Source organism: Helianthus annuus, chromosome 14, assembly GCF_002127325.2.
Source record: "Helianthus annuus cultivar XRQ/B chromosome 14, HanXRQr2.0-SUNRISE, whole genome shotgun sequence".
Lineage (NCBI taxonomy): Eukaryota > Viridiplantae > Streptophyta > Magnoliopsida > Asterales > Asteraceae > Helianthus > Helianthus annuus.
Genome location: NC_035446.2, coordinates 34,610,762 through 34,618,842, shown reverse-complemented (window position 1 = coordinate 34,618,842; position 8,081 = coordinate 34,610,762). Strand labels below are relative to the sequence as shown.

Below are 8,081 nucleotides of genomic sequence, written 5' to 3'. Positions count from 1 at the left end.
ACACACACACACACTTCGTGTGTGTTCTGTACGTGATCAGGGGAAGGCTCTAGAGAGCCAAACCCTAGTTCATCATATATCAACCAATTGAGGATGAATCGAGGCTCAAATTCAAGAAGGAACATGAATTAACGATCACCCAAGCTGAGGGATCATAAGGTATGTTGAATTTTGATGTTTAATGAAGTTGAGAAATCTTGATGAACATCACAAGTAGTGATTTATGTATGAATTGTTTAGGTTATGGCCAAATTGACAATGTATGCTTGCTTAGGAACGAACCCTAAGTGAAGATTTTGAGTAAATTGCTATAAATTGAGTATTTTGATGATTTACTACACCTAGCTAAGTGGGTTTATGTCTAATTCATGAAAGGGTATGAAATTGATTGTGAAAATGTGTAGTATGTGATGTGTACATGTATATAGGTTGAGTATGGTATATAATTTGTATGATGTTTACTTGTATTGATGAATGAAAGTGATAACTAGGAAGAAAAACATGAAATACTTGTACACTATGCTTAGGAAGTAGTACGCACACCAAGTGTTTCATGAAATGTCTAAAAGACAATAATAAGTGAAATTGTATGCAAGTAATGGGTAAATAGATATAGTTCATGTGAAGATTATCTAGGGATGATGTCGAGTATACTTTATGCTTGTTTAAATGAATTAATGATGTTGAGTATGCTTCATGTAGGTCATATGTTAGATGTGAATTTGATATGGTGGTTCATATGTATGAGCATATATGCTAATAAGAATGTGAATGTAATGACATGAGTGTATACGAATCATGTCAAGATGGATGGGAGCGTTGAAGGCTAACGGGCTAAGAAGACTCAATCAAGTAAGCGAACGAAAATACGGACGCGCAAAGTAAGTGAACTCCGAACTTACCCTTTAGTTTGGTAATGTATTTATGATATATGTTAATTGTTGAATGCAATGTAAGAAGATATGGATCGATGCTATTACTAAGTTAAGTTTTAATGGAATGGGTTGGAAGTGGTTAAGAAAGAGATTCGATTAGGTTTGGGTAAGAAAGGGAACTTACATAATGAAATTATGCTTGAATGAATAAGATGAGTTATGTGTATTTGAGGACATGTTCATATAAATGGAAGCTAATGTACTAATCGTTTTTCTATTGAGAATTAATGTGAAGTATAGGCATGTTAACAAACGAAGTGAAGGTTGACTCCACAATCCGATGCGAGTAATCGAATGGATGGATGAAGGGGCTAGTATAAGAAAAAGCATGATATGTTGACGCGCTATTATGCTTGTGTTAAGATTTTTGTATTATGTCACCGGTTGCTAATAATGTGTTTGAATGTGGTGATTGCAGGCTATACATGTTTGGATGTTTCATCTAGAAGTGTACGCGGTTGAAGATCGAGTCAAGACACGGATTGTATGTGGGTGTGTACGTAGTCACTTAAATTGAGACATGTATGTTAGTTTTTGGATTAATTTATAAAAAGAGATTAATGTATTTAAATGAAAGAAAGAATATCATGAAGGAAATTTTAGGTATGTAGTTTCCGCTGTGAATCTTAGGTTAAAACGTGTTAGGGCGTTACAATATGGGTATGCGGCGCTAGGGTTTTGAGAATGGCGACAGAGGAGTGTTGTTGAATGAAAGGAACAAAGAATTTAGAATTTAGATAGATAAATATATAGGGTCCGAAATCAATGGGTCAGATAGGTAAAAACGGGATCCGCGAGCACTAAAAGGATCCAGCTCATTTTCCCGCCAAAATGCATTCTGAGAAGCCCTAAGAAGGTGCCACATAAGCCAAAAACTTCTCATTTATTATATATAATAGATATATAGATACATATACATATACATATGCATATGCATATGCATATGCATATACATATACATATACATATACATATACATATACATATACATATACATATACATATACATATACATATACATATACATATACATATACATATACATATACATATACATATACATATACATATACATATATATAAAATTTTAGAAAGAGAAAAATGCCCGGATAGTCCCAGTGGTTTGCCTTTTTTCACCTTTAGTCCCTAACTTTCTAAAATTACAGCTATAGTCCCCAACTATTGCAATTTCGTTCCTAGATAGTCCCTAGGCCTAACATCAGTTACTTTTCTCAGTTAATAGGGTGTGAAATGAAAAAATACCCTTACTAAAAAATAACTTAACCTATTAAATAGATTTATTTATATGTGGGACCTACTCCTTCAAAAAAAAAAAAAAAAAAAACAACCCCACCCCCACCCCCACCTTCCTCTCTCTTTCTTCTATCTTCTCCATGAAGCTCCATCCACCCCACCCTCTTCTACCACCTTCACCACCACAACCACCAACACCTCACCCCGTCAGAAAAACGCCACCACCACATCCTCCCACCATCATCTTCAACCTCATCTACCACTGCCACCATCACCCTTCAACCTCGACAATCTACCCTTTTGTAATTCCTTATCCACCACTGTGACCATCTCACCCGCCCCACCCTCACTGCCTTACATTTAATACCTTCTTGTAAGTTGTACAACATCATTGATGGGTTATCTAATTTTCATTTTCTAAAAATGTATTGGGGTTTTGTAGGCCATTGAACACGACTCAGGATCTAAAGGATACTCTAGAGAGTTGGTACAAGTTTGTGGCTCAGTATGATAACCCTAGAGCTAACTATTTACCAACTTTTTGCAACGCAACCAACCGAGCCGGAGCAAATACTTACGTTCTTGACAAAATCATGGCTGGATTCAGTGCAGTTTTAGGAAAAGAATGTCGTTATATATCTGATTTGGGTCTTCAAAAATATCATGGATGGCATTGGCAGATACCTTCCTGAATCTATTTGATAGGTTAAGTTGTTTTGTTTTTTTAGTAAGGGTATTTTTGTCATTTCACACCCTCTTAACTGAGAAAAGTAACTGATGTTAGGCCTAGGGACTATCTAGAAACGAAATTGCAAAAGTTGGGGACTATAGCTGTAATTTTAGAAAGTTAGAGAATAACGGTGAAAAAAGGCCAAACCACAGGGACTATCCGAGCATTTTTCTCTGTTAGAAACATCGGCCCTTGGAGAATCAAGCACTAGATGGTCACCCACCCCAGGGCCGGCCCGGGGAGTGCAGAGACAAGTGAACAGACAATCTCTCAAAATTTAGTATAACCGCTAAAATGCCAAGTTGGTTAATGAGTACAGTGAACAAAAACATTTTTTTATTTCTTTAAGGTTTTAGTATTTGATTTTTCAGTAATAACATGACGTCGTTAACTTTCTAAAACCTTAATACGGTGCTTAATTTTTTTCTCTACATTCTGGTGTACATTTTTTTACAACGAAATTGTTCTCAAATTAGAGGTTTTTTGTAATGTAAGTTATACGAGTGTCGCTATACAAACAAATTGAACAGAAACGAATGTAATGTAAATTACATTTGTTTCCATGTATAGTTTGTATAATAATTCAAGTTGTTTTGTGTCGTTTTACCATTGGTTTGGTATACTATTGTGTCATGTATGTTTTGTAGGGTTCTAGAAGTAAAAACGAGCTAAAACATTAAAGAAACGAGCACACAGGAGAAGGCTTGAGCTTAGTGAAGGATTCTCATGGAATGAAAATGAAAATGGAAATGGAAATGGATATTTGAGAATATGAGATGATAGATAATTGAATTACGAAGACGTATGCGAAATCGGTGAAGAAAACAGAGTTGAAATGAAGAAGTTATGACGAAAATTGATTTTCTATGTACAGATGTTCGTCGCGCCACGCGACGACAAGACCTGATGAAGGTCACACAACGTGAGGATAGGCCTGATCAGCGTGAAAATCTTCAGATTAAAGCCTATTTAAGCCCACAATTAACCCTAATGACAATGGAGACAACCCTAGACAAACCAAAAAGCTGAAAACGGAGATTTTGAAGATCAAGAGAGCTCAGGAGTAAAGAATTGAAGCCTGGGATCGAATCTTTTGGGTGTTAAGCATCTTATTACTCGGTTCTTTCATTTATATTCTTTTTTCCATGTTTGCTAAACTCTTGAAGATGATTGTTCTTGTTTTCAGAACTATGTTAGGCTAAATTTCTTGACACTACCTAGGTCATACAATGATTACACTTGTTTTATTATTATTCTTTTGGTTTTGGACTGATTATGTGGATTTAATTTATAAAGTATTCAACTTTGGTTTCAATGCTCTAATGTATATGCATGCTTAAGCTTAATTAAATATTTACTATATGTTTCACTTGCGTTCTTGTGGATGTCTTCTATGTATGAATGCTTGTTAGGTCGTGGAATGTGTGTTAGCGGCTAGTTTACGGTTAATATTATACGATTTTCTGTAGAAACTATGATTAGGGTTTAAATAGGAATAAGTGTTCTACTATTAAAAAGAGTTACGGGGCGAACTCTCTCTCTCCTAGGCGATTCTGGCGAACTCTGTTTCTTCTTGAAACCCTAATTCTCTTTGCGATCTATTGTATAACAGTCTGTGATTAGATGTTTGATTCTATCAATCATCTATAACGAACTAGTTAGCAAGGGTGACCGATTTGAATTTAGGGTTTGTGTTTTTTTTCTTGTCTAATCTATGTATCATTCGAAATCCTGATTTATTACACCGGTTGTTATTGATCGCGGTTAACTGAGTTTAATTTAGCTAGATTGATACACCTGTCTAATCGATTAAGGATTAAGGATCGATACTAGGGTTATAGGAGTTAAGGTTTTTCGGGTTCTTTGGTGTAATTGTGTAACGTGATTTCTGGTGCATGGTTGACGGATTGACGTCATGAAGGAGGGAGTAGGCAATTCTGATTCGGATGGATACCCTAATCTGAGTACATTAGTCGAAAACATGAATAAACCTGGGGGAGCTCTGAACCCTAATACGAATGATGGAACTGAAAACCCTAATACGTATGAGGATATGAATTCTACTCTGGGAACTGCTCCTATACGTGGAATCGGTCTTCGAGTAACCAATATAGAGGGCAATCCACTGATGCCGAGAAGAGGCATGTACTCCACGAATAATGTATCAGTGATAGACAGGCTGGAGGCTATATCGATACCTGTGAACTTGGATTATAAAGGAGGGAAGCCAGGATTATTTTCTGAGATGAAGGAGGATAAGCCGATGGATGAGGTAAGTGATAACAACAAACCTATGACTTTTGCTAAGGTAGTGCAGTCGCGAAAAGAGGGACCGAAGATAAACTTTAGGATGATGGAGAATAAGGAGAATATGGAAGGGGTGGATGTGGTCATTCCTGTGGCTTCGGTGAAAGAGGTTCAAGATAGATTTGCGAATACTCTACACGGATATTTCTTGGGGAAGAGACTTGCTTTTCCAGTAGTAGATTACTTTGTTAAGAATAATTGGGCTAAGTACGGGTTAGCAAGATTGATGATGAATGCTAAAGGTTTTTTCTTTTTCAAATTTAAGTCAAAAGAGGGAATGGAACAATTGTTGGAGGATGGTCCATGGATGATACGTAATGTGCCTATAATTTTGAAAGAATGGAATCCTTCAGCTATGTTAACGAAAGAGGAGATAACTGAGATCCCGGTTTGGGTTAAAATGCATGATGTCCTGTTGGCGGCTTTTACCGAGGATGGATTGAGTATGTTAGCATCAAAGATAGGTGTTCCTAAGATGGTAGACTCGTATACGGCTTCTATGTGCACTGAATCGTGGGGTTGAAGTAGTTTCGGTAGGGCGCTGATTGAGGTTAATGCGGCTTCAGACCTGAAAAGGAGTATTATGGTTGCTGTTCCTTCGCTATAGGGTAAGGGGTTCTCGAAGGTGGAGGTGAAAATTGAATATGATTGGGAGCCACTGAGATGTTCGGCATGTTGTGTGTTTGGTCATGATGACAATGCTTGTCCTAAAAACCAAAACCTGCTATGAATGAAACTAATATGAATAAGGAAGTGTTCCAAGAAAACAAAGGGAAATATAAGAAGGTGATCCAGCAGGGGTTTCCTATAAAGAACCAAAAGCCAAAGCTAGTTTATCGACCGGTTACAAAGACCAAGCCTTCTGAGGCGTCTACTTCTGCTGCTCAAGTCCCGGTATCTAATCCGTTTGATGTTTTGAATGAGGATAACGAGGAAAAAATAACCGATCCTGTCAAGGATGATGCTCCCAAGCCGAAGGTATACCAGCATAACACCAAGAATAGGGAGGAGATTATAGTCGATGAGGTTGAGGTTGATGACCTGCTTGCTGATATACCAAAGTTTATGGACTCGAAGTTAGATAAGACAGTTTCTGAGGGTGCAAGCACACCCGGTCAAAAGGGTGTCCATGGGTAGTATAGCCGCTTGGAATGTTAGGGGGTTGAACCGCTCCCTTAAACAGAAGGTGGTTCGACAAATGGTGTTGGAGAAGAATGTGCAGGTTTGTGCCATTATGGAAACTCATGTGGATGCGTCTAATGTGCCTGATATTTGTAAGAAAGTGTGTCGCTCGTGGAGTTGGGCATCAAATACAAGGTGTTGTTCTAAAGGGACTCGTATAATGTTGGGGTGGGACGCTCAAATGGTGGATGTCATGATTCTTGCTCAGTCTGATCAGGTAATACATACTCAGATTGTGTACAAATTAGATAATAAATGTTCTTTTTGTTCCTTTGTCTATGCGGATAATCATTACATGCACCGTCGAGAGTTATGGAAGGATTTGTGCTGTCATCACTCGTTTATGCAATCTAAACCGTGGATTATATTGGGGGATTTCAATTCTACCCTGTACCTAGAGGATACGCTTATGGGGTCATCTTCTATGAACTTGGGAACCAGGGAATTTAAGGAGTGTGTGAACCAGATTGATGTTTTTGATATAAAAAGTACTAGGTTACAGTATACTTGGTCCAACAAAGAGAAAAAAGGAAATACTGTAGTGAAAAAATTAGACCGGGTCTTGGGGAATATGAATTTTATTGATGATTTTCCTGCTGCTTATGCTTGTTTTTACCCGTACCGTATTTCGGACCATACACCATGTATTCTTGTATTGCCGAATGTTGCACGGGATAAACCGAAGCCGTTTAAGTTTGCAAATTTTATTGCTGATAAAAGTGGTTTTCTGGAGGATGTAAAGTGGGTTCGGGATACCGAAGTTAGTGGTTATGCTATGTTTCAAGTGGTAAAGAAGCTAAGGTTATTGAAAGCTCCGCTCCGTAAGCTTATGTACCAACAAGGAAATCTGCATGAAAAATGTCAAATCGGCTAGGAAGTTGCTGGATAAATGTCAGGTGGATCTGGATAAGAACCCGTTGGACCAAGGGTTAATGGACCTACAAGCCCAGTTATTGCAAAAGTATAAGGAGGCGATACATGATGAAGCGGCGTTTTTACAACAAAAGTCGAAGGTTGATTGGCTAGCACTGGGCAATACTAATACATTGCATGAGGGGGGTTCAGTTCCTCAAGTTATGGTTAATCATTATATGAATTTCTTTGGCAAGGAAGGAACCAATAGTATCCAACCTTCTCCGGAGTTGTTTAGTACTGTGTTGTCTAATGAAAAAGCGGACAACATGATCAGACAGGTTACTGATGAGGAGATTAAAACTGCTATGTTTTCCATAGCGGGTAACAAGGCGCCAGGGCCGGATGGGTATACGTCCAATTTTTTCAAGAAAGCGTGGCATATTGTCGGTTTGGATGTTTGTCGTGCAATAAAGGATTTCTTTACGAATGGCCATCTACTCCAACAACTGAACCACACAGTGATTTCGCTAATACCAAAAGTGACGACCCCAGATTTTGTTACGGATTATAGACCGATTTCTTGCTGTAACACTCTAGATAAGTGTATTAGTAAGATATTATCTAACCGGATTAAAGAAGGTCTAGGTGATGTGGTTAGCATAAATCAGTCGGCTTTTATTCCGGGTAGAAGAATATCGGATAACATTCTTCTAACTCAGGAATTAATGCTTAACTATCATCGAAACACAGGGCCTCCGAGATGTGCGTTTAAAGTAGATATTCAGAAGGCTTATGATACGGTTGAGTGGGGATTCTTA

The 8,081-nt window shown here is 37.9% G+C and overlaps 1 long non-coding RNA gene across 1 annotated transcript; it reads left to right on the top strand.

Moving 5' to 3' along the window:
* The first annotated feature begins 790 nt into the window (after window positions 1–790).
* Window positions 791–1,545, top strand: LOC118486360. The gene is made up of 2 exons (XR_004878638.1): window positions 791–881; window positions 1,354–1,545. It is a non-coding gene; the product is annotated as an uncharacterized LOC118486360 (long non-coding RNA).
* Window positions 1,546–8,081: the final 6,536 nt, after the last annotated feature.